Source organism: Monopterus albus, unplaced genomic scaffold, assembly GCF_001952655.1.
Source record: "Monopterus albus unplaced genomic scaffold, M_albus_1.0 scaffold184.1, whole genome shotgun sequence".
NCBI classification, from domain to species: domain Eukaryota; kingdom Metazoa; phylum Chordata; class Actinopteri; order Synbranchiformes; family Synbranchidae; genus Monopterus; species Monopterus albus.
In genome coordinates, this window is record NW_018128064.1 from 728,536 (window position 1) to 755,949 (window position 27,414).

At 39.4% G+C, this 27,414-nt stretch overlaps 1 long non-coding RNA gene across 1 annotated transcript in view; it reads right to left on the reverse strand.

The window, feature by feature from the left end:
• LOC109969870 (uncharacterized) overlaps positions 1 to 27,414 on the reverse strand; it is a 155,587-nt gene that overhangs the window by 122,377 nt on the left and 5,796 nt on the right. Inside the window, exons 2-3 of the long non-coding RNA XR_002276330.1 lie at positions 23,670 to 23,948; positions 23,327 to 23,383 (exon numbers count right to left, since the gene is read on the reverse strand). This is a non-coding gene — a long non-coding RNA (uncharacterized LOC109969870). The remainder of the gene's footprint in view (positions 1 to 23,326; positions 23,384 to 23,669; positions 23,949 to 27,414) is intronic.

Consider the following 27,414-nt stretch of genomic DNA (forward strand, 5'->3'; position numbering starts at 1 on the left):
GTGTGTCTGGTTGTGCGTATATGACTGACATACAAAAATAAGACAGACTGCATCTCACAACGTCCACTTCTGCTTCAAGAGATCAGCCAATAAAGAATTAAATCAGCCATTCTGACAAATTAGTGAGTGTTTAGATGTAATATCTATAAAATAACTTTTGCAGATACAAATGAAGCCTGTCAAAATTATTCATAAACTAACTTTGAACACTTCCGACATTCCCAGAACAGTCTCTGAATTTAGGAAATTTTAAATGAATACTCTACTAGAAATCTCAGAGGTTTGAGAGGAGCTGGAGTTTGATCTTCTGTGCTTTCATTTATTAGAGGATATTTGTGGCAATGTTAATACAAGCAACTCTGTGCAACACTATGAATGTGTGGCTGGGGAGACTGTGATGGCTTCTCCCCACTCCATGACAACCAGCCTTTCACTCCGATCTCCAGTACGGCCGTTCAGAACAGCTAAACATGTTTAATTTTCGACATGCCAGACAGCATGTCTTAAGAACTACAGTGACTATATCTAAGTGACTATAAACTCTCCTTTCTGCCTGAAGGCTTGAACAGTGGATCTGAAAGTTTGCACCCTCAGTGGCTGCCGTCGCTGCGACACAAACACCTGTCCGACCAAATTCTCAACATGCAAGCTACGATTTTCACTGTGACTGTTTCTTCTCTTATTTTTGTGGGTTCCACTTATTAAACACATAACATACAGTCAGAGATAAAATGTAACTAAGTACATTTACTCAAGTACTGTACTTAAGTACAGTTTTGTGGTATCTCTACTTCACTTGAGTATTTTCATTTTCTGCTACTTCATACTTCACTACAATTCAGAGAAAAAGAGTGTACTTTGTAGTCACTACATTCATTTGGTAACTGTAGTTGCTGGTTAATTTTCAAAAATAGGCTAATAAAACAAAATACAGTATGGTCATAAGTTTTATTGGTCCCTGGTGTAAATTTCACGTTACCCAGCAATAATTCAAATTATAAGCATATAAAATTAGCTCCACCTTTACCAGCAGCAACATTAAAGGTTATGTACACAATAATACATGAATAAACAGGTGCCAAAGTAAAAACATGTCAAAATGACCCAAAACATTCACAGAAACTTTAGAAACCACTTCTGCAGCATGTTCCACTCTACTGATGATCCATATGACAGAATATTGCAAAACAGGTCGCCTCAGCTTTGGATCAACAGGAAACTGAATTTAGAAATTACGATTGGAACATATGTATATCAATATAAATATTTTATGGACATTAAAATGACTCATTGGGGTTCATTACACCTGCTAAATGCCCAAGCTGCAGCCACCATGGAGGAAGCTACACATTTTCAGTGGCACCTTTCAAACTTACAAATGCAGGTGTTTGATACTGAAAAGATGGATGTTCAATGACAGGTCAATGAGTTGTGTGTGTGTTCAGCCTGGAAGGGCTCATGTTGATGTATGAGTGAAGGGGAGAGCTGTCAGTCATTCATGTTATCTTTCCATGCTAATTTAACCACAACTAACCCAAGAAGAGAAGGAGAAAACTGTTGGCTGGCTGTGTCAGTGTAGAAGGTTTTACCGCCTCAGTCTCTGTCCAGGTCATTTTTACTGGCTCTTTCACACACAAACCATACACACAGAGACCATAGTATGGCTACCTGTCTCAAAGTCTAAAAGCTCTGGGTATGTGCAAAACTTCACTGTGCTACACCAACAAACAAGGCTGATTACCAATAAGCGCACACACGCACACAAACACACACACACACCATAGAATGAATGCAGAAGAGCCCTGCATCGTTCTGACAGCCCAGCCTGAAATCAGCAGAGACAGAGACAGACAGACAGAGATGTGAGAGACAAAGCAGAGAAAGTGACAGTTGAGTGTTTGATTGACAGGGCCGTCTTTTGACTTCGGGTGTAATTACTGAAGGGGGGCTGGGGGAGAGGGAATGCAGGAATACAATAGAGACTTGAGGGAGGAGGGGGAGGAATCTGGGGTTTAACCGATATGGGATTTTAAAGAGCGATGCCAATGGTTTGGTCTGAAGCTGGCAAGGGCCCAGATCAAGTAAGTTGGAAAGTGACCATTTTTGTGCCACTGTTAGGGTGATTTTTATCCACAAAATATGAAATGTCCGAGTTCAGCTTTCACCTTTTACTAGGTGAACCCGACCAAATTACTTCATAACATTTTCCTTCCTGTTGTCGACAGGGTGTTGACGAGGTGGTGTATGAATACTATGACCAATCCAAATTTAGGTTTCAACAACAAAAGGTATCACTGAAGATCTAAACAGCTCCTGTGCTGATGCCAGTGAGCTGGCACATTGATACATTCAATATATAAAAGCACAACTTGCAGCAGTTAAAGACATTTGTTTTATTGTTTTTGTTGAGTCTGATTCTTCCCTCATTGCTTGTTCTGTAAATTTAAACTGCATAATTTTTGGGGATGTTTTACTGAGAAAAGCTGCAAGATGAATTGTCTTATGTCCAATAATCATTCCAAAACCTAAAAATATTATGTTTACTGTCACAAAAGACTAAGAAAACCTCAAAATATTCACAGCTAGGGAGCTGAAAATAGAAGAATTTGACATTTTTGTCTTAAAAACAATTTAAAAGTGTGACCATTTTGTTGTGTAATTTTAACTTTTCCTTTTTGTTAGGAAAACATGTTCTGCTTTTATTTTTATATGTTTTGTTGTGAAGCACTTTGAGCACCCTTGGGTGTTTTAAAGCGCTATATAAACAAATAAATTATTATTATTAAAAGGGGTGTCCTACAGCCGAGTGGTTATGGTGTTACACACCACATACCACCTCGGGGTTCACAATGTCAGCCGCTCTATCGCGGTTCTCTGTCTCCCGTTTCCTATCTGCCTCTCCTCATCTAATTGATTAATAGCTGGTTAATAAAGGCTAAAAAGCCCCAAAAATAACTTTAAAAAAGGATTCAATAATTATTAAACAGTTGCCAATTATTCTTCAGTCAACCAACAAACTGATTAATCCACTAAATGTTACAGCTCTATTGGTAATCTTAAGAAACACTGCTTTTACCAATACTGATATCTGCAATATAAGGTCAAATAAAATGCTGTGTGCTGCCAGACTAGTTAAAAAAAAAAGTGTTTGGAAAAATTACCTGTCAACAGGTAAACACAGGTGAGAGCATCTTATAGAGATGTGAGATTATCACTGTCAGGTCTGCTAGTGTCACTGTTACCACCCAAACACAATGTAGCAGCTAAAAGCTTGCTAAAGGGATTAGCTGTGCATTTCACTTTTTCCAGATACACACACACAAACACACACACAGTTCCCTGGCAGGTTTCCTAAGCCTTGTCCATGTGTCACACAGATTTAGCGATTAATCAAACAGAGAGGCGACAAAGGGAGAGAGGGAGAAGAAAGGAAGGAGGGAGCAGGGCCAAGTCTGAGGCCCCCGGCAAGTTGAGGGGCCTCAGGAGGACCCTGACATGAGCTCTCTGGGGCCCTCAATGAGCCTGCTGGATCATACACTCAACAAATATTGGGACTGGAGCTCCAAGGCAAAGGCAGAGCGATGTGTGTGTTTTTGCGGTATGTGTATGTGTGAGCCCCTGAAGCAGATGGTCAGGGATGTTCGTTTAAGACAGACGATTGATTTTAGGAAACAGATATCCAGGCTCGTTAAGCAGAAAGCACCTCTGGGACCTGGTGAGGGAGACAGGGAGGGGTGGATGGAGAGAGAGTGTGCTTGTCTAACCTCTGCCACTGCCAACTGCAGAGAGATGGAGTGAGAGGGAAAACGAGTAAAGAATAAGCACGAGAGAGGAGAAAACTGCACCTATTGAACTTCATTACTGCTGTCAGAGAGAGAGGGAGGAGAACGGAGGAGAAGAGAGCAGGGGAAAAGAGGAGAGGATAATGGGGTTAATGCTGGCAGACAAGCAGCATTGGTGTTGGGGTTAATAACACACACACACTCTCTCTGGGAGAGGTGAGAAGCCTGTATTTGATCTGTGAGTAATACATTAAATGTGTATGAGCAGACACTCGTGTGGTCGGTGAGAGTGTTTACAAAGCTGGCTTGAGGCTGAGCTTCCTGTTTTCTTACATAAGTGAATCACCAAGCAGATGGAAATCAGAAATCATTTAACAGATTTCACCTAAATGTAGTTCAGGCTAATCCAATTGTCTAATGCTGAAATACAGTAAGTACTGTAAGTAATCATTATAAATTGACTCTCCTGTTCCCAAAACAAAACCAGGAATGAAAAGCCCTGTCACTTCTGTTAAACAACAGTGTTATTTTACATTTGTCTTGTTGCCAAACAGACCCATATAAAGACCAGAACCAGCAACTTCCGTATAATGTGTGTTTTACTGCAGCAGGGCAGTGTGTATGGGACTGCATCAAAATAGACTACAGTACTCATGCTCCGAGTAATGAAGGAACATATGAGACTGTTTGGGTGTCGGGGGAATAAGCAGAACCAATTCAATGCCTGACAGACTTTAAAATAAAATGAAAAATATACAAAACATTGCAATTATACATTTAAAAACTGCCTGGGTCTACAAGACAAGTGAAAGTACACATTTTTTAACAGAAATTTGTGACATAAAAGTTGCCCTTGAGACAGTGTTTGTGTGTCTCAGCAACAAATTCAACAAGGCAATAATGATCTGCCCAGGAAGGAATGAAAAGAATGTGAAAAGAAAGTCTGAAATCTCAGGACTGTCAGGATGAAGGGATCAATGGGTGGAGGGAAGAAATGCAGAGATGCAAATAAGACAAGACATACAGAGAAGTGAGAAAGCTTATTATCTGAAGCGCGACTACAAAGACAAAAATGCGGAGGGTTGAAGAGAGTGCAAGAACAAATGATTCTCTCGGTCTTATTTGTCTCAGTTTCTTTCATTAAGACTGTATTTTTGGAGGGACCACAGTAAAACAAAACAACTACAAAAGGTGAGAAATATTTCAAAATAAACACTAGACTGAAAGCTATCAGTGTATCAGATATAAAATCTTAATAAAGCTAATACACAGCATTACCTGTGCAGTATCAAACATACAGCAGGGAGGCAATGCTAACAATCGTGACATTGTCCACCATTGCACTGATTTTATGAAGATGCATCTTAAACAAGAGCACATGTAGCTCCACCAAGGTACAACATTCAAATGGGTCCCTTGTGAAAAATGAGTTCCAGAACAACACAAAATGTTTCCTAAAATCCTTGATCCAGATCATCTTTTAGGGTGTGATAGCTAGTTATACTGTGGATCCTGCCTTCATTTCAGGGTTCTGTCTTCATTATTGGCGAAGTTATGACAGAAAATATGACATGTTCAATGTCAACATTAAATGGCTGCCAAGAATCTGGTCTGGTGATAGACTTTACCACCTTACATATGCAAATTTCAAATGATTTCAATACCTTTTAACAGAGATATGATTTTTTTGGTTTGTTTTGCTCCATGTTTAAAGATGGGGATTTTTTGTGATTTATTTATTTTTGTGACCTTGACCTTTGACCCTTTTCCAGCCAAAATCTAACCACTTCTAGGGTTGGCCCCAACCAATGCCTGCACTAAGTAGGCTGATGATCCATCCAGTTGTTTGTCTGTAATCCTGCTAAACACACACACACACACACACACACAAACACACAAAACCAAAAACATAACCACCTTTGGCAGAGGTAAAAATGAAGTTTTAACCTGCATAACAAACCGCGTCCAATAGTTTTTTTTTTTATCCAACATAAAATTGATATAGCATATTCTGAAACTGTACATCAGATTATTATGGCGTGTCTATCAACCAAGCTGCTTGGCCCTGTCAGTCCTCTGATAGGCTGATCGCATATCTGATGGACCCTGGGACTTCAGGTCCTCCTAATGCTACAATTTTTCATTAACCAGATGAGAAATTCATTGATTTGTCTTTGTTTTGCTGTAGCAGTAATAGCTCTAGCAATAATATTCCCTTTTTTATGTTGGCATTTTGTCTTACATGATATAAATATGTGATTTAGTGTTTTGTCACCCTAATCTATGAAAAGCCATAGTGAGATATACAGTAAACAGTAACAAAAATGTATATATTTTGCAGCACCTAAAATACCTCAATGACAAAATAAGAAAAACACGTGTTTCTTTATCTCCACAGTGAGCTCCTACATGTATATTCATTTCTGTGTTCATGCCTAGCAGCCGAGGTCTTGCCTTAACCTTTAGGCTGAGCGGCGATGTTAGCGGGATAGCTGATGACACTGTTCTCCTCTCGCTCCTCTAAAGGTCTCCCTCCTCTCATCTGGTATTACAAATTATTCCAGATTTTCCTCTCTGTTCTAATCAGTGATGTGACATTGCTGTGGAGGTGCAGCGTAAAAAGAAGATTGGTGTATTTTTTGTCCTCTGTGCATGCAAAGGTGCGACCTGTTGGTGTAAAAATCAAGCCTCTCTCCCTCCCTACATCCCTTTAATTGGTTAAAATTATAGCCTTTCATCAATACTGCCTTAAAAATGCTTGGCACCGCTGCTATTTCTCTCTCTGTCTCTATTTTTTTCCACTCCCCCACCTCCTCCTATTCTCTCTTTTTCTTTCTTTCTTTTTTTTTTATTCAATCAAATCATGGTCAGTGCGGGATCTCCACTGAGGCCACACTGGAGCCAAGTCTTTGTGTTTCAGCATTAAGAAATTAGGATGGAGACTTCACCACAGAGAGGCAGAGAGGAGAGGTCTCATTAGTCCTCAGATCACAAAGAGGAAGATTATCAGTCTGCACACAACAGTTAGAGATTTAAATGACATTAAAGGACATTAAAAGGAGCGGCTGTCGTTTTGATATGATACCTCTATCTGAGGAAAAAGACAAAATCCAGAGAGGAGCTTTCACCTTTTAAATATTTCAGTACTGCTATGTGATACCGACATCACAGAAGTAAAATGCAGCCACACAAAAGCTGACTGTTGTCGTTATTTACAGTAAAAGAAAATGTCAGAAGTTTCTTTCTCTCTACAGAATTACTGTGATGCAGTGTTTTATATAATTACAATAGTAGTAGAAATATAATTTAGGCTAAAAAATAAATAGTTATAACAGTACTTTTATATACATTTTCACATAAAGATTAGACATTATTATATCTTCTTTTCCTTATCATATAAAAATATATATTGACAAAACAAACATGTGTGATCAGACAGGACGTTCTTCACTTAAAAAGAAAATGAGAACTCCCTTTGGCACCTTAAAGATTACAGAAAATCAGTGTGAGTATAAAAGAAATAGTAAAATAGATGTTTGCCTGTGTTTGTTTTTTCTCCGGCCGTTCCCTTGCATTCTCTCTATTTATGAGCCAAACACAAATTCACATCACAACATTCAGGCACACTGAAAGGACACAGGGCACTCCTTCAAACCACATGTAATTTCTAATGAATACATTTTTTTTCTTTCTCTCTCTGTCTCAGCCTGTTTTAGGCCACAATCATATGTCATTTCAGGAGCCCTTTTTATACATTTGCTGTAGAGAAACGCTCCATTATCCAAGCTGACTATCTTTTCTCCTTTCTGGAGTGTCTGCACGAAACAAACCAGCGGGAGATTCACACACACAAAAACACATTACAGTCAACCAACACACACATATCTTCAGTTGAAAGCGAGAATGACAGACTTAAGGACGGCTGCTCTGAAGCCAAACTGACAGAAGCGCTTGTTTTGTCAGCCAAATAATATTATTTTATGTGAGCAGCAAGGTGCTGTTGTTGATTTATTACGCGAGCCAATAAAAACCTGTGTTAATTCTCTATAAAACAGAGCATTGTGGGACAAATGAGGGCAGTATAATGGAGTGTGATTAATCACATTACAGAGACATGGTGTGATGACACGGCTACACACACACACACAGACACACACAGGTTATAATCCCGAGTCATAACTGTCAGTAGTACAGTGGATCACACTGAGTTACAGGACTGACTGGCTTCAAGAGGCCACTCCATAACAGTGCAATACTCAAATTAGCAAAGAAATTAGATGTGATATAGAGTCTTATTTCCTGTCTCATATCCAAATAAATCACCAATTTTACTTATGAAAAATGAGCACTTGTAGGACCTAAAGTTCCCATAATAAAGGTTGTTGCAAAGTGATATTTTCTTTAATTCCGAAGACATAAAACAGATTTTCCATTCATCCATCCATCCATTTCCCTCCGCTTATCCGGTACCGGGTCGCGGGGGCAGCAGTCTGAGCAAAGATGCCCAGACTTCCCTTTCTCCAAACACTTCCTCCAGCTCCTCCGGGGGAATGCCAAGGCGTTCCCAGAAAACAGATTTTACAATGCATTTAAAAAGCATTTGTATAAACAGATTTATTTATTAAATGCTGTCTCTTCTGTCCTGAAATTTTCTTTGGGTCTAAAGATGAGTGGAAGCAGAGTGCTGTTTTCTGTCACTATAAATAACAATCTAAAACAACTCTGAGGCACAATCAATGTGCCTATATTCGGTATCTGAAATCAAATAATAAACCTTTAAATAAAATATTTTGGTATCACCTTTTAAGAAGTAAAACCACGACAAATTCCTGTGACACTGTTTTTGTGTTAGTTTATTAATGCGGCCCACATCCAAGCTTGGCTCCCGGCTCACGAGCAGCATCTCACCACAGTGCTGCACAGCAGAGCTGAGAGGACGACTGAAGTCTAGTGCTATGATGCCATCTATTGGAGCCCCGGCTGCCTCTAAAACAGGACAAGACTGAGGGCAGAAAAGCCACAGAGCAACAGAGACCCAGAAAACAGCAGCTCCAAAGCTTCATACTTGTTCAACAGAAAAGGAAATTATAGGTCAATTTGAGTAAGGTAAATAAAACTGGTGACATCTTTTAACATATATTTAACTCAGCAAGATGAATACAGATGTGTAAAATCTAAAACTAACTGGTATTTGTATTACTTGTTTGTATTATTGTGTGCACAACTTTCAGAAAATAAATCACTGCATCTTGTTGAATGAATCTTACAACTGAAGATGGCGGCAGTAGCATCGGTTTGCAGACTTAAAACACACAAGTAGTCAAAGTGGAAGCACTAATAGAAACTGAGATAGAAGAATTAAACAACAACTGACATTTATATTTTAAGATATGTGTCAATGGGATTTTGCTCTTTATTTCTTATTCAAACTGAAGCCTATACTGGTTGACAGAACAAAGCTACTTTACCCTCTGGATAAAACTCAGTGTGGGCTGCAGGTTTTTGAAGTCCTGCTCTAAAAACCAATGCTATTGCTCTCAACATTTTTACACTCAAGTTGCCAGTATGTGATATTTTGTGCAAAAATGTCTTAAAACGAACTGAGTGCATGTTCTGCTCAGTCTCAATTGCGAGACAATCACGATCTAAAAATGAGGCTATGGCAAAAGCTATGAAACCCAAATTTAAAAATTTTATAAATTAAAGATGACACATCACTCACTGATTAGAAAAAAAGACTAAACTACAGTCCTATGTACAAGGAATTAATTTCACAAAGATATTACCGAGCAAATAAAGGAATAAATCAAACAAGTGCCGTTTTATAAATTGTTTTATAAAACATGTGTTTATAAAAAAGTCTCAAAACTGTCAAGCAGTTACCTGATATTACAAAGGACAACACTGCCCGGTAGTGACAATGGCAAGTAGCCTACATCTTTAAAAACAATTAACCATCTTTGTGTTCATTTCAGTGTCTCACTATCAATCGGCCAGTTGAGTGCTGCCGTATAAGACCTGGTTTGTTTTCATGTTTAGACTTGTTTGTATTCCACTGTACATACTGCATATTACCTGTTAACAAACATCAAAATGGACTCAGCTTGTGCACTGTTTGAGCGGTGCAGCAAGGTTTCTATATTACGGTTTCCACTGTACACAGGATCTGGTCGTTGCTATAAGACCTCTCTGTCATAGGACTGTGATTAAGTTCCTCTGTGTGCCAGAGATAACAAAGACGATCCTCTTGTTCTCCCTCTCTCTCCCTATCTTTCCTCTATGGTGTCTCTCGCGTTCCCTTGTCTCTTTATTCCCTTTGGTTTTACTGCAGGGGGCACTGATAGCACACTGCTGATACACACACAAACACACAATGTACACGTGCACACAAACAAACAAATGCCTCCACAAAATCAGGCCCCAAGAACTGAGTTACAGATACAAGATGTATCTCAAGAATGAGCCTAGCAAAACAGAAAAATATCATGCAGATGTGGGCAAACTGGAAATAAAATTTCCAGGAAAACTTGTCACAGAAAAGTAAGACACAATATACAGTTATTTTTCTGACATTTGCATCATGTTATCATTCATAAATCCTGAGGAGAATATGCAGTCAACACTGACCGTAACAGCTCTGCTAATGAAAACAAGAGTACACTTTTTAGAATCTAATATGATAGAGCTGTGAAAATGAGCACAAGCAGTCTAATGCAGATGAAGAGCAACATGTTTCTAACAATGACAAGTACGGGAAGACGACACAAGATAAATTAAAAGCCCGTTAAAAGCTTTGATGTATAGAAGACACTGATATGACTTTACATAACGAGCATTAACCCTGTAAAGATGCATCATTGCTTTTCTAATTTCATTTGCTTTTGCTACTAAATGATCTAGATTTTATCTACATCTCCAAAGGAGCTGTTTATAAATGTTTTCACTCTGATGCTCTTGAACGCGAGCTGCTACCTGCTCCCAGTGTTTTGATCATGTTCTTTGATGAAATCCAGAATAAAGTCAAAACATTTCATAACAGAGGCTCTGTACTGGACCGACTGTGTCACTATGGAACTTATTATGCACATATAAAGTGCACTGCCACTCATGCTCCACGATTCTTATATTATGAGTAAATCTGATTCATTGAGGGATCAAAGGTCTAAACTTCTTTGTGCAGCCCTAAAATGCAGTGCAACTCATAACCTCATCATCAAGTAATTTAAATAAGAATACTGTTGTTTCCTTGGTAACAGAAGAAATTTTATATTTATGTTGCATAGCTGCCACCTCATTGACTTTATTCAAATTATTGGAATATCTGTTTTAATTATTTTAACATGTCTGTTGGGCAAAGAAGATATATGCAGACGTCGGATTTATTTCATCATGGGTTTAGTATAAGCTTAACATATTTGGATCACTCAGACTGATCAGGATTGGACAATCAGAATGCACACAAACAGAGGCTTTGGTTAGCTTTTTAAAACCTCTGACATTTCAGACACACCTAGCACACACAGATCCCTAATTCCATTGGGTACAAGAAGTAACTGAAAAGTTTTCTATACAAACTATAAAATCTATGCTACACTTGCAGCTTTACTTAAGCACGTCATGGGATATAGTATACCTTCTAGTGGACAGCTAACATTTGGCTAAAGCATTAAAACTATAAATCTGCTCTAGCCAGCGACACACTGGTCTCACACTAAATAATAATAATAACTTTGTAAAGTCATTCAAATGAGAAATTGGAGAATATTATTGATGTGCTGTTACTGTAGCAACAAGTGTAGCAGGTAAGACATTGACACAGACCACTTTGCCTCCAAAAAAAGAACGAAGATCACCATTTGTCTTCAAACAGCGAGCCAAATACTGATGGAAAAATTCTTCTGCCTGTCCATTTGCTTTGTTTGTCCAGTTGCTAATGTATTTATGAAGATGATATTAATTAAACGTAGAAAAAGTTAAATCTTAAAAGTGATCCTGCACCACAAAGGAAGTAAACGGAGAGAGCACAGAACTGGGGTTTATGTGCTGACGTTTCCATGTATTGGTCAGAAAGCAGAGAGCAGCATTTTGAATGAGGTGAAGACAAGACAGAGAGGCTTGGGACACCCCAACATACAGAGCGTTATAATTATCAAGCCTAGAAGTAACAAATGCATGAATTGCCGTTTCAAGGTTGTCCAAAGAAAGGAAGTGCACTGATTTTGGTGGTCAAAGGTCATGGTCTGTCCCATACCTGTGAATTTGATTGGTTGTCAGAGGCATACAGCCGTGAAGCAGTACTTCAAGTTTTTCCTTTGCAAGTGGTACGTTTGTTTGATATATGCATGCATTTTCTTCATGTGAAAGTAAAATCTGTTATCCAAGTGTCATCTAGTGGTTTTAAATAGAAATGTTATATTGTTTGTTGTAATCACCTACAGGCTAATGGCTTCAAGATGCCAGCCTGGCTTAAATGGGCTACAACTACCACTGTCACTGGTAAAGACAACAAAACATTGTACTGTATAGCTATTCATGCATCTCTTCCTATGGGTGCTAATCACATCGATTTGTGTATGCTTTTTTTCACAACACTTGGCTGTGGCATCCCAGCTCTCAAGGCTAAACATTGAATGGCACACATGAGCCTAGCCAATAGAAACAGAACTCCACTGACCTTGTCTACAAGGCCGCTGCACTCTCTGAGCCCCTTCAAAAACTTCACCATTCCCATCAAGTGTGCTTTATAATCAGCTTTACTAAAAGGACCTGCTACACTGACAGCATGTTTGGCGATAACAAAAAGGGAAATATTGCTTTCTATGTTGTATGGGTTTATCAAATGAGACACGCCAGAGGTGAAAAAAACACTAATTTTGTTCATTATGTTTGGCAACACTGTCAAACTGAAATGTGACAAAGATATACTATCAAACAATATGAAAATGTAAGATATTTGAGAGCAAGGGCCCTATTTTTGAGGATCCACATCATCTGATCAAGATGTATTGGCGCAAGTGGTGTATGGGTGCGTCCATGTTCATTTCAGGTAATTTGACAAAGAGGAAAAATGGTTCAAATACCCGTGCAAGTAGCAAAAGGGCTGTAGTTGATCAACTCATTAAAGAAGGGCTGTGTTTTGGGCATAACATGCAATTATCCAATCAGTGTGTAGCTTCACATCTCCTTTAAGAGACATGAGAGTTTGAATATTTGGTAGATTGCTAGCATACTGGTGGACTTGCCAGGTCAGACGTCATAAGAGGACGTTACTGAGGAAACAGATCTGCTTGCGCACGGTCACTAATCCAAATGGTATTTATTATAAATACTTGTATTGATGTGCACAACACTCAATGAACACAATGTCATGTTTTTATTTTTGAAGCTTTGCATATCCTGCACAGTGCGTCCCAGGGTATAACAAACACCGTGCACGAGCATTGTGCACGCACATAGACAGGCACGCATCACACAGTGATGACTTGTGTGACTCTACCAAAGCATCTTGTGTCGATGTCAGTTTTTTGTCACTTTAAAATCAACCACACTTTTGGTTTAGCCTCTCGTTTATATGTGCATGTGTATTTTAATAGCTTTTCATTTGTACCATGGTTTCATTTGTTTTCTGAGTTGAATGTTGTCCTATTAGTTCCGAACAATGAGCTTCAAGACAAGCTCCAAGACAAGCTCCTGCAACGTTTGTTGCAATGGCAATAGATTTTAATTCAGCTTCTCTGAAGGGACATCCTCTTGTTCCAACGAGCATTCAAGCTGTTCTACTCTAGCAAAGCATCTTATGTGTCAATGTCAGTTTTTTACATTTCTACTACTGGCCTGTTTTTAAGGACATAAAGAGGCCACAAAGGCTACAACATCATACAGAGCACACTGACAAAAACAACTGAAACCAGTATTTTTCTCTTAGGGCCTCATTTAATCTTCCAGTTGCCCACCTCTGGGTGCTGAGCCAGTGTTTGAAACCCACTTGCGTACTGTATGAGGGCGACAGCTGTGGACTGCAAGGCCACTGGGTCTATCTGATAATTGACTGTCAAATAAAGGGCTGTTCCTCTCTGGAGTCCTCTCTGACACCCACATCAATCTGTCTTCACTTAGAGAAGGCCGAACCCAGCCCTTCACCCCTTCCTCTCCCTCCACCTTGCATTCACACATCCACCACTTCACCCCTCGCACCCCTCCCTCTTTTCTCTACATCCAATTATCCATCCATCTATCTATTGGCCCTGACCATTTATCCCTCAGCCTCTCTCCCTCCTTCACTCTATCCCATCAACACCACTTCTCTTGACGTGCTAACAGCTGTTTGACAGTAATGGCTCTAAAAGCAGAGCAGGGTGCCAGTCGATGTGTGTATGTGTGTGTGCATATGTGTGTATATGATAGCTGATAGGCCTTGAGGCCTCAAGAGGCTTGCATACACTGCCATCAACCACAACGGATGGTTCTCACATACATACAGACACCTGTACGCTCACACACACAACTTCCAATCAATATTAGATGTAGGTCTATTCAACCTCACAGCTGGTATGTCACTGCAAGTACTATTTGGCAGTAGGAACGATGAAAAATGAACTCTTTTTTTTTTTTTTTTAAACTGTTTATTGCACTATCAACATGTTTTGCCAAACTAAGCCTGTAAATGCACTCAGATGAAGGACTCAAGCTGAAAAACTAAAACGTGTGCGTGAGGGTGTGCAGAAGTGGTTTTTGGTCAGTAATAGAGGACTGTTTTGTAACACAGTCATATCTCCCAGCAGTTATGAATCAACAGTGTCACATGCAAAGCCAACACTTTACACAGCCAACACTTTACTCAGAAACTTGTCATTAGCAGGACCCATTTAAACATTTCATAATTGTTTATGGCATTACATCTGTTTACATTACTTTGTGCATGCATGTGTTTCTGCATTCTTGATTGTGTGTGTTCACCCCTAATCATTTGTCCCTCCCCTGCCCAGGCTGTGTATTGTGATGCTGTCAGCTTGGCGTTTGATGGATGGCAGACGATTACAAGAGACCTCATCCTCAGCCTCATCATCTGCACCATTAGGTATAGACCCCCCCCAAACACACACACACTTTGTCTTCTTGAAGGTAGCACACACACAAAGACAGCAATGTTTTGTTTGATTTCTGTACACCTTTCATTCACTTCTTGTGTCATTTGGTCAGTGATGCTCTTTCTTTCTAATGACCTCCTCCTTAAGATCAAAATCAGTTTATTTCTAAGGTGCTAAAATGGCTGAGAGCCATAAAGATGAAAAAGCAATAACAAAAAAAAACAATTTTACAAATGGGCATAATGTAGAAAAACAGAAATATAAAAGGTAAAACATAATGCAATACATGATACACTGTATATCCCATAGAAGGTAGAGTTCCTACCCCCCTCTTTCCTCTATTTTCCAACCACTTCACTACTCTCAGATTAAATATGTGCCCATTATGGATAATCCACTATCCACATTGTTGTTTGAATGTCGAGTGCTGCGACACTCTGATCCTGAAAATGTGGTTTTAATAACATGCAACAATAAACTATGAAGTGAAGAGAATGACAGACAATGTTTTGCATGTGTGTGGTTTCAGGACTAATATCTTTTGTGTTCAAGGTTGGATTTGGATGGACTAAATCTCACTATCATTCTGTTTAATGTACTGAAAGTACAAAGAGAGAAAAGATATTAGTCCTGACTAAATCTCACTATCATTCTGTTTAAGATAACAGTCCTCTAAGACAGTGGATGAAGGCAGTGTTGGCAAACAACACCTCAATCAGACACTGAAAGGACAAGAGCAGATTAACTGATAAAGGTGAGTGAGAGGGGACAAAAGACAGTAGCAGGAGAACAACAAGGCCATAGATGAAAACAAAATTTACAATGTAGATTTAGAAATGAGGCCACTTCTCTATTTGCAATGAACCAGCAGTTAAACAAATCTGTCCAAAACTCCCATATTTTGTGTGATCAATCATTTAATTTACAAAACAGTATTTATGCCATAGTTTTGCAGTAGATTTTTTTTTCAGAAAAGAGTAAGTCAAAGAAGCTCAAGTACACTGTTGATTGCAAAAAAAATTGACATCAAAAAGATGCACAAGAACTCCATGTTCACCAATCATCCAAAAAATAACAGTAGTTAAGTTTGTGGCATAAAAAGTAACAAATAATCACCCTGTAGAGTTGCTCTCTTATTTTTGACATATATGAAAGGTTGTTAGAGTACAGTGGAAAATACTGTATGATGCTTCACAGCAATCACTATCTTCACATGTGGCACTTCCCTTTAAAGCTGTAATGTGCTTTTATAATGTTAAAATATCAACAAATACAAGCCTAGTCCACCTAAATGTACATCACCCACTGGTCCATTTGCTATGATTGTGGGTAGAACAGCTGCAACAGCTGTCAAATCAAAATTAACCTGAAAAATTACTGTGCAACAGCCCTGATGTTTCATTTACAGACAACAGCCCCAACTGAAGGAGACAGCAGCAAAATATGTACATTGTTACACAAGTGAGATAGTGCAGAGTTTTAAGGAAATGGGACAAAGGTTACCATCAAATAAAGTTAGTACAAATGCAATCTTATTTTTCACGTAAGAACAAACCCAACTGACCACAGAGGATCAAGTTAACTGCTTCTAGCTGCATTTACCTGCTTTCTTATTTGACATCTTAGTTGTCTAAAGACTTTTGAAATCAAGTACAAAATGAGAGTTCTGATTTCTCGACTTTCTTCTGTATCATACCAACAGTATTCGGACACTGACAGAAGACACACTTTGGATGTTCTTGGTGGCCTTGTTGGATCCGTATATGAAATATGGCTGAACTGAATGTGACTGCAGTACCATGGTAACATCAAGAGCTTTGAAACTAATGTTAATAAAGCTAAAAACCTAAACGGAGGGTGGCTTTAACTGGATAATGTGTTTGTTTTACAATTAACAGGTCAAGGCCATGTTTAGTAGTGTTTTTGTACATGCTGGTTCAGAAGGACAGCTAATGGGAGATACTGGTTAAATTAAAACTATGATGTAAATTCCAAATCAATCAAAATGTGAGCGCTAAATAGCTCACATTTTGGCCACCTGAGGACAGTGGAAACAAGTTTGAACACACTGCTGATATATCATCACTCAGGGCTTAAAGCAAGGAAAATTTCTGTGCCTGAAATGTGTTCAAGGTTATGAGAATTGAGGGAAGGGGGTTCACGAAATGAAGAAATTAACTGAAAATAAACAACACAACAGCACACAGACTACCAGACTTTACATTTTTACAACAATGCTCCAACACTGCAAATAATTTCTGATTCAGTATCCCAGTAACCATCTTATATACCAGAATAAGATTCTCAGTTTATGATAAATAAGGCAGGAGTTGTCTTAGTTTGTAAAATCTGGATCTACAACACTGTGATATTTCATTTTTCAACTGAACCCAAAAGGGTAGAGACTCTCCTGTAGTGACCTGAAATACTGTATATTAGAAGCACTTCTAAACACAATAAACAACAGAAAAGAAGAGCAGATCTAAGAATATTACAGAACATAATGTATGCCTAAAAACTGTAACTGTCTTCTATCAAAAAGGTATACTGGCTAAACTATGTACTGCATAAAAAAGAAATAAATTCTAAGTCTAAAGATGAGAAGGTTATGTTATGTCTGAAAGCTCAGGCGACCTCAGGCCGAGCATTTGATAGATGCTGTGTTACTATCTACAGACTTGGCAGCTCTTCTGTGAGCATAAATGCACTAATGCAGCTCTTAACGCTCTCATCACCCCATGCTATAACCCTCATTAGCTTATCAGGACAAGACAAAAGGGAATATTAACACTGCTTAGACCGCTCTGGGGGCAGCTGAGGTGTCACATCTAGATAGCAGGTGTTACTGTGTGAGTCTCTCCATCCTCGCCCACAGATACAACTCTGTAAAGCCTCTCATTGTCTTATCGTCCTCAGACAATACCCCTCTGATTCCTACCCTTCTACCATGAGAGTCACTGTATTTACTGAGGTATCCACTGGTCAGCTGTTATAAATGGTACCGGAGACTCCAGTACACTATCACCAAACTTCTCCTTAACCCCTCTGCATCCTCATTACTTTATCTCAAGAAGACAAGGCAGAGCAGAGGTAGCATTAGTTAACTTAAGGTCTGACTAATTGACTTTGCTAGCTTTTGGATTAGCTGTACCGCTAACGTGGCCCCGACAGGCCAAGGTGACAGCTGTCTTAATGCAAAAGATTTGGGGCAGAAAGCTGCCTAATTTCAGCTTCTATCACCATTAGCAGGTCTTGAGGAGGTTTCCTGAGAGCCACAGCAAGTGGCTGCTAAGACAAAGTAGTGCGGGGTTAATCCCAGCAGTGGAGAAGTCAGAAGGTATTAGTGCATATTTAAATGAAGGGACCAACACACACCTGTTTAAAACTTCAGGGAGTGTGAGCATACATTAGTTCTACAGTAGGTTTTCAAAGTCCAAGATGCAAACACACACACACACTGAGTAACAAAGTACAGAATATGTTTGAATTAAATACATATATACTGAAAGTAGGGAAATGCAGCTTTGTAGGAAAAGAACCACTTCAAGGGAAACAAGCCCTGCCAAAGTCTCAAAGAAATTACATTTTAATTGTGCCGTGCTCGTACATTTCAGGCATGCTACACATCCCCAACACCTTTTCCATTTACACTGGAATTCTCTATCATTTAAGCCTGTCTACCGGTGTGCTTCTGCTGGGTAGTTTAAAGGGGAAATTTGTTTATCTTTACTAGCACTTCACACTGCTAGTCAGTGTAACCTGCCAACCAAAAACTGCTCACGTAAAGTAGAAAAAAATGGTCCAAATCTCCAAAGAGTCATAAAAGAAAACCGAGCGTGTTTTGATATATAGCTACGATCAGCCTTCACACATGATCAAGAGCTTTCACAAAGCACCAACCTGATCAATTTCTGATGGCTACAGTGTTAATGGATCAAAATGCTAGTGCACAGTTCAGAAGTCTGTTGTCACAAGTGAAACAACAAAACAATAGGAACATATGTTTTACACTACTCTGTCAGTTGGCCAACATATACACATACAGTATACTGTACATGTAATACCCTACTCCATCTATTTACATACAGGTGTTCTAATTGACAGATCTCTTTGTCTGTGCTGTCAGACACCTGTACTTGCAGATTTTATTACAGGCCTCAGTGGAACTACCCAGGAATTACTGTCAGTCTTGAGGCAAAGTAGCATTTATGGTCTTTGATCATATTGGTAAGTCATATTTATGTAGCCACACAACAGAAACAGAAAGACCTATCCAAGAGGATGTGCTCTGTATTAATTTTGCTCTATTTTCCTGCTGTTTTGGTGTCATTTTTATCTATGGATTTTACCAGCACCTGCATATGCCTACATCAGATGTATCTCCTTTCTTTTATATTGGAGCTTATTATAAAACCCTCTACAACCCTCCAGTGCGTCCACATACTTTCTCTCTCTCTCTCTCTCTCACACACACACACACACATGCACACACACACACACTCCTCATGTGGAGTCACCGGGGGACTCAGAGTTCACAGGTTAAGTACAGAAGCTGTCCAAATCAGTAGGTCAGCCGGCAGACAGAGGAAATGACGGGCTTAATGACTGGCTGCTGCTGCTAATGACTGCCTATACACAGCTAGCTGGGTGGAAGAGGAGCCTGACTGACAGATGCACACACACACACACACACACACACACACACCCACATGCAGGTGCACCCTCGCGCACACACACACACACATTTCAAATGTAATCGGCCTCTCCTGTTCAATGAGCTGTAATTGGTGGTGAGACCTGACCATCCAGTCATGAGCGGCACAGGCTCCGCCCACTACTTTAACAGCCCATTAGTGGTTATTAGGGGGTCCTCAGGGATATGTACAGGTCACAACACACTGCTAACCTAGCAGAGATTAATAACCCGTGAGCTTTAATAGAGACGATGCTGTTACAGTCAAACTCAAAATCATTTGTAGCACTGACAAGGCTGACAAGAAATGAAATAACGATGAAATATTTGATACTTCCAGATATTTTTCACATCTATATCTTTACAAAAACTTGCATAGGGCTATATAGGTTTATAACAGGATTTAAAATGCTGCTGCTGCTTTATTACTGTCAGGCCAAATGCTCCCCAATTACAGCCACTTTTACATCCAAAATAAAACCTCCCCTGCTCTCCCGCATCTCCAGTTCATTTCTCTACTGCATCTTTATTTCTTTTAGTGAGTTTCGAGTAACTAATTACTGTACTGCGATCCTCCTGTTTTGCTGTTTTTTATCTTAAAATTTTATCTAGTGATACTCTATTTTAATTGAATTTAATAGTTTTTATTGCTGTAAATGTTGTCATAATCTATTCCCTAATCTTGTATAAAATGTTTGAATGACCGTTGTGCCTGAAAGATGCCAGTCAAACAAACTTGCCTTCCATTACCTCTTATACAGCTGCTGTCAATAGGTCATAAATAAAACAAGATTCCTGCACACTACTCTTGCAGGTCAGATATTAACCGGATTAAAACAGCAAACTAGTGTTTGTTTCAAAAAAGTCTTACTCGGGAAAGTCTCCAGGAATTTAAATGTACTGAACTGTCTTGAATACGAAGTCAATACCAGTATAGTTCTGGTATGTAGTGTAGCATCAAACTGGGACACACTAATGTTAGTTTCCCATTTTGAAAGTTCACTGAATGAAAAGGATGTTGTAAATAAAAATAATGCAATAAAAATTCTTTAAAAAAATAAGAAATGTTAAACTGTATTTAGTAAGATGTGGCTGAAATCCTGTGAGGCTGTGACATGTGACTGTATGTAATTCAAAGAAGCAAGATAGTGGAAAGTCAGTGTATTCCTGTCTCCCTCCCTCTCTCTCACACACACACACACACACACACACCTGGGAAACGATGTCTGTTGCTAACAATCAAAGCAGTGATGCATGCCGTGTGACTAAGTGACTGTAACCCTCCAGACAGACTGGGACTCTGCCTGTTAGTGTGTGGCAACACCAAGATAGCTCATTACCCGATCTGATCCAATTGAATTTTAACCAGTGTATTTGTTTCAGTGCAAATTCTGACATTTCAATATGCCAACAGAGAAATCAACTAATTTGAATATAGATCACTTGCTTATTGTTTCCTGAATAAAAAAAAAATAGGAGAAGGAGGAGGAGTGTGAAACTTTACTGATTGGCTGGCAGAGTTGTCTCAAACAAAGCTTTAACAGAGTTTCTGTAGCGTTCACCAAACTAAACTTAACTTAAGACGGTCAGACCTTGTTATTACCACGCAGAATTTAACACCATACAACAGGTCATACAGGTCAAAGAGTGACAAAGAACTGGTAGGGACAATAATCTACAACTATTTATTTAAAGTATGTTTTGACATTTATGTCCCATTTTTGTCAGTATGTTCCAGCTGCACAGAGCTGCAGTTAATCAATTTGTCAACTAATAGAAACTTAATCAGCAACTATTGTGGAACTCAGTTAATCATTGGTTATGTTTCATGCAAAAAAAGCCAAAAGAATGCAATTTTCAGCCTGTCAAACATGACTCCTGCTTTTCTCTGCTTTATATCATAGTAGACTGAATATCTTGAGGCATTTTTGACTTAATGACTAATTGATTAATCCAGAGAAAATATCTGGCAGACTGATCAGTTATGAAAACAATCATTAGTTGCAGTCCTACAGCTGTAATAATTAACCAAGTTAAGTAGCATGGAGTAACCAATTAAAAATAATTTGTCACATTACGTTTTTGCTAAAAGTTAAAACTTACCCATGAGCTTCCTTGCTAACGTAGCTAACAGTAGTCAGATAGTACTGACTCAACCTCCACAACCAAGGATGAAACAGCTTACTGCTGCCACAATCTCCCCTGTAGTTTATAGATGTATAAGATGTCTGGAGTTCCCTCAACCACACATGACTGATGATCAATTAATTGTTTCAGTAAGAGTGTGTAGTAAATGTTTGCCACTGAAAGTATGACAGTAACCATGATGATTTTACAGAGATATAAATTCACATCTTGAAATCCTACATTCACAAGTCAGTAGGATCTAATCTTACAAATAATCAAACCTCAGAGGGCCAACAGAGTCTACAAACACACACCTTAATACATGAATTTCTGTGTTGATAAATACAGATTTCACCTTTACTGTTAAGTTCTGGTTTTTGTTCTAATGATATTACATGAGAGGAAGAAGAAGGTTTTGATGCAGTATCACTGGAAAAAATGTAGTTTTGTTATTAAAAAAACAAAATCAACCTGCAGTATCTACATATACTAGTAATTACTAGTCCAAGAATGTTTTTCAGCAGCTCTATGAGAAGGTGCCTGTTGCTTCAAACTGTTTCCACTGAGATCCTGTGCACTGAAACAATTGTTTGGCAAACTTCTGTAGCATAACTCAAACTGTTTTAAAGTGGCATCATATACAGCACATCTCATCGGTTATTTGACAGGAAAAAAAATAAAAACAAAAATTTTTTACCAAAAATCAAAACAACGCCAAACCTTTACAGTTGTGTGGTGCAACAACTGAGGAGTAAGAGGGTAAAACAGGTACCAAGTCACACTGGGATACATTTAGCTTCTATTAAAATTATTATTTCCTCTTCCTCAACTTGACAATAACTCCATCTTCCCAACCACCTTTTGCAATGAATGACCTCTGACAACTTTTAAAGATGATTTTCATGGCATGTAAAAACTGTTTCATTATGGGTGCATATGGCACAAGAAGTCACAAAAAGTTTGTTTTCATCTATTGCACTACAACAGAATAGAAATAATGCAGCCAACTCTGCATGATGCTGGCAGTCATGACTGACAACTTATAAGTACGGAAGAAATACCAACTTACTGATGACATGGGAGTATTATCCCAGCATTCACAGTATCACCACTAGCATGAAGCGTCATGACATCATTTGTTGAGCACCTTTGTCTGTTTATCTGAGGTAAATATGATTCCTACTTCAAGCTGTTACTCTGACCAATACAAACTCAAAGACAATAGCTCTGTTGTTGAAATAAAAAAAAATTGCTGAATTTGGGGAAAAAAATTAGATAATAAAGGAGTATTAAGCTTTAAGTTAAATACAAGCAGGAGAAGCATCATAACACAGCAAAGTTAATATGGATTATATAAATCTGATTCATGCTTTTAGCTATAAAGAAAAGACTATAGTAAACCACCATAATTTAATTCAAGCACTTCAGATGGCACATGAGATATACACTGAGTAAGAGGGAGAGAAGCGACAGCTATCTAAGAAAAAAAGTCAAACAACTGAGCAATGGGTGAGACAGAGTGACAGCGTGAAACAGGCATAGATCCTGTAGAGCAGACTGAGCGAGTGTGTACAGGAAGCGATAGAGGGAAGCAATAAACATCTGTAACATCTGTGATATAAACTCTCAAAACTCACCAGTCAGCAGGACGAGACTTCAAGTAACTGTCCATTCACTGTAAACCAGGGACAAACCTGTAGGCCAGACACAGACACACTTGATATTAAATGCATTTTAATGACAACTTCAAGAATGAGCAATAATTTTCAAGATCAAAACTGGACCCAACGTAGCTGAACTCTTCCGGTCAGGTAACAAATTGCCATTGCTCTGACTACATCTTCGGTGCACTGGGTAAATTACCTGTGCAATGCAGCATCTGTCAATTATATTTAGTTACTCTGATTCTCAGTCGATAAGTCAGTGGACCAAGTTCAGTTTGCACAAAGAGAAATTCACTGTTATTCCAAATGGTCTGACCTGTATTACTCCATGACAGCAGTCTGGCCAGATGTCACCCAGGCAATAATCCAGCAGATCCAAGCAGGTAGACGCTGTGTGTCCTCACCAGCCAGGTGTTCTACTCCGAGACGTCTACGCAGAGGAACAGAAGGAAGGAAACAGTCGGCTTCCTGCCCCTCATAATCTCTCATCACAATGATGTCTGCAGGATGTTCCACCTCCTCTGTATCTCCATCTCTCTTCCAGACTCCTCCACGGCAGTGTTGCACCTCTGAATGCAGGGCCGGCCAGACACACCTGCAACAGGACAACAGGTAAGAGGAGATCAGCAGCCTTCAGAGCCGGTGAAACCATTCTTTTATCCCTCTTCTCTCCTCAGCACTGACAACACTGCCTGTTCCTCGGAGTGTCTCTGCCAAGAGTAGCCGGGCACAGCCGTCCTGTTTTGCCACTCTTTGCCAAACACACAAACACAGGCACATACGCAGAGGAGAGTGTTTTTTTTTCCAGCAGCCGAGCTAACCCTGAGCCAGGGCCCAGTCTGCCTTTGAGATGCTCTCTAGCCCACAAACACAAGACGGCTTTCATTATCTTGCCCGTCGCAGCGCAAGGCCTAGCTTCTAAAAGCTACTGATTTCTTTCTTCCCTTAGCCCCCTGCACAAAGGGAGGGCATTTTGTAAATTACTTGCTCGTTTCAGACCAACAAAAGGTACTTTCATTGAACCCTCCCACCCCCCCACTGCTCTCCCTCTATCCTCCCGCCATTTGATTTTGCTCAAATTTGATTACAAGGCTTGAAAAGGGAGGGGAAGAAAAGAGAAGAGGAAATAAGAAAGCCCCACAGATGGCATGTTCATTCAGTGCTGTGAATGGCTTTATATGGGCTGCCTTTATACATGTGGCAATCCAAAGACGCTTCACCCGCTCCGCTAAAAAAAGAACTTGACAAAATTATTGGTTTGGCGGCTTTCTTACACGACTGACATGGGGAACTCTGAGAAAGAAAAGCCTGCCTTCTCTTTCTTTCTTTCACGCTCCTTGTCTCTGCACAAAACTCTTTCTGGGTTGTATACCTTGATCAAAACAAACTAAATGAGGTGTCTGATTATGAGAGATAGACTGCGTTGGCTTGGATGTGTGTTTTCATATTAATACCCACCTGCCCTGGGTCTACACTGGGCCACATTCCAAAAGAACAAAGTCACACATTCAGCGGAATGTACAGGAAGGGAATGAAGGGAATTAAATAAATGAGGCACACTCTGGCCATTTCATTTAACACACAGAGCTCATATCAAACGGCTCAGATTGAAGTTGAAAACATTAGCCAACACACAAAGCGCAGCGTGTTCTGTTCTCTCACAGGCTATAATCCTGTCTCCACAATGGACCACTCACTCTGCACTTGTTTTCCTCAGGAGGATAATTATATGTCTGTAGAGACACACACACACACACACACACAGCTCTACAGCTCTTTTGGTTTCCCTCTAACACACATGCATGCACACACATATACTGTATGTGCAGCAGAGTAGCCAGAGAAGAGTGAACTATGACTTGTTATCCCATTACCACATCATCACAAATGTAGGATGGAGTGATGGTCTGGGACCTGGCACCACCACTCTGGTCAGCGAGACTAATGGACAGGAGCCAGTAAATTCCTGGATCCACTGACCAGACATCAGAGTTCAGGTCATAGGCTGTGTCATTCAATCAGTGTGATAAAACGGCAGCCATCACTGAGGTCAGTCGGCCAAAACACCGGGACATCTTTCACAGGCACAAATTCAATCATCACCAGTCTTCATACTGCAGCCTTCTCTTTTTCTTTCATTCTGATATAAAGAGTGAAAAGAATTTTAAAAAGTGAGAGAACAGACTCTTAACACAGTCACACCTGTCTGACATCAGGAATCAGTAAAATTTAATTGACCTACTGTATAATGTAGTCTTTTACACAAAAAACAGACTAAAGTCTGCAATCAAGCTAGCACTTCTGTCAGGCTGTATTTCAGGAGAGTGACGCTAAATGCTCACAATGACAACATCAACATGTGGATATGGAGCAGGAAGGGTGTTTACCATGTTAACCATAATCTTGGTTTAGTGTCTCAGCATGCTGACTTTCTGCTTTTTAGCCCTGAAAACAAAGCACCAAAGTTTATGGAAATATCATTAGTTTTGCAGGGAAAACTGAAACTGTGATCCAATGATGACACAAGAAGAAAAGTCAAAAAATAACCAAGTAGTCATGATTCATTCTAACAAGAAAATAAATGTCTGTGCCAGTTTTTTCATTGCAAGCCATCAAGTAGTTGGTGAGATTTTTGTCTCAAAACCACAAATGTCAAATTCATAGTGGTGCTCAGAAAAAAAAAAGTCAAGTGATCACCAAAGTCATTAGGATACACAGTCTGTGAACACCAGATATGTATTTGTACCAATTCATCCATTAGCTGTGTACTAGAGGATAAGTGTAAATGAACATCACTGTGACTTTCTGAAAAGTCATTTTGGTACCTATTAAAGGGCAACTTTGTTGTGTTCTTTCAAAAAGTTGTGGGTCTCATAAAAGACACATTAAGAAGAAATGCTCAGATCAAAGCGACAGATTCTGTGATATCCTGATTTTTAGGGCTTAGCATGGTTTAAGCTCCAAAACCACTGGATGCTACTCTTTCTTTCCTTTTGTGCAACTTTGAGAGCATCCTTTCATAGATCCAAATTGCCATATCTTTCATTCCCTTTACATGTACAGATGTTACCTTGCCTTTAATTAGAAACCATTGCCACTGCAGAGACCAAACACAGTAAAGAACTCGTCCTACTTGTCCGTGTAGCCACGTGCTCTGTGCCATAAACTTCCAGCAACCTCTCTAAAAACATAAAAAGTAATGATCCACATCACTGTAAACACACAAGACTCAGCTAAAAGGTTTAGTTTCAGCTGTTGTCCCTGAGGAAGGTGTTCAATTAGCCATTAAAATCTACAACAAGTGCTTGTTTATGTGAAAAAAGTATCCAACCTTTTAGGGACAATATAGTCAATTGGCCAAAGATTTTGAAATATTGATATTTGAAACATTGTTGATTTACATTTCCTGATAGGAAACAATATAACTAAGAAACACACTTGTCTGCATGTAAATACACAGCTTTACGTCACAGTTGATTTGTAAACGTCACATAGTATGAGCGCAAATGCTCTCATCTTCCTTAAAAACATAGTCTATGCATACGTTCACATATGTGGATGTCTAACAGTAAAAACTGCAGCTGCAGGGGAACACTGAATGCACCTAAACTCCCCTGGGGGTACAACAGCTTGTATTCCACTGAGGAATATTGTTTTAACACACACACACACACACAACAAAATCCTGGAGTGCACACCCCCCCCAAACCCTCAGTCAGACATACACAGAGCTTCGGAGAGCAGAGATATAAAGCTGTAAAACGCTGACAGGACAGAACAGCAGCTCCCATAGCTTCCACATCTACCACTTCAGAGATATTATTACTAGCAGCCATCACCACCAGCGACCCACATTTCATTTTCCCTCCGACCTGCTTGACCGAGGCTCACCACAACACAGAGAGAACACACTTTCCCAGAGATGCTGTTTAAAAAAAAAAAAAAAAAAAAAAAAAAGGACAATTTCATTCAGTTATTACTGATGAGGGCTGAGATTCCCTCACTGCTCAGAGAACATTCATAATCAGCACTTGGTCTCCGTCCGCAAACCTGAAGTAATT